This window comes from Montipora foliosa, chromosome 13 (assembly GCF_036669935.1).
Source record: "Montipora foliosa isolate CH-2021 chromosome 13, ASM3666993v2, whole genome shotgun sequence".
In the NCBI taxonomy this organism is placed as follows: Eukaryota; Metazoa; Cnidaria; class Anthozoa; order Scleractinia; family Acroporidae; genus Montipora; species Montipora foliosa.
Window position 1 is genome coordinate 19750585 of NC_090881.1, and position 629 is coordinate 19751213.

Consider the following 629-nt stretch of genomic DNA (forward strand, 5'->3'; position numbering starts at 1 on the left):
TCGACAACATCTATGTGCGAATTTAACATAAAGATCACAATCGTTGATGCTAGTCCAAGTGTCAGCTGAAGTTAAGCTCCTCCGAATGAGGTTAGTATTTGGATGGGGGACCGCTGCGAAGTCCCCGTGACGGCGATAGCTAATTCGTTTTTTTTTTAAACTTGATTTCATTTTTTATCTTGTTTGGCCGTTGAAAGCTATTTTCTTATTTTCTTTCTACCTCAAAACGGCGAAGAAACTGGTTCCCAAGAAATATTGGAGTACGTATTCGTTCTATGCAAAATGCTTCTATTGAAGTATTCGTTACTGTTCACAGTGGAACACACAAGTACGAAGCAAGATCTAGAAATAACGTAGAAAATTCTCCTTACCTTTAAAGCTTGCCTTTCTCAAAGAAAAAGCATCTATCCACTTAATCGAATAGTTAAATACTGAAACAATCATAGCGGGCGGAAAGATTCTATTATAAATCTTTGCTTTCACCAATTTAAAGGAAGTTTGTCACGGTGGCCGAGTGGTCTAACGCGCTAGCAGAGAAGAATCGTGGTTGGGAAGTATAGGAGTTCTCCATGGGGCAGGGAAGTTTGGAAATTCCGCAGGGAATATATGTCAGTCCACCCGATCGGAGA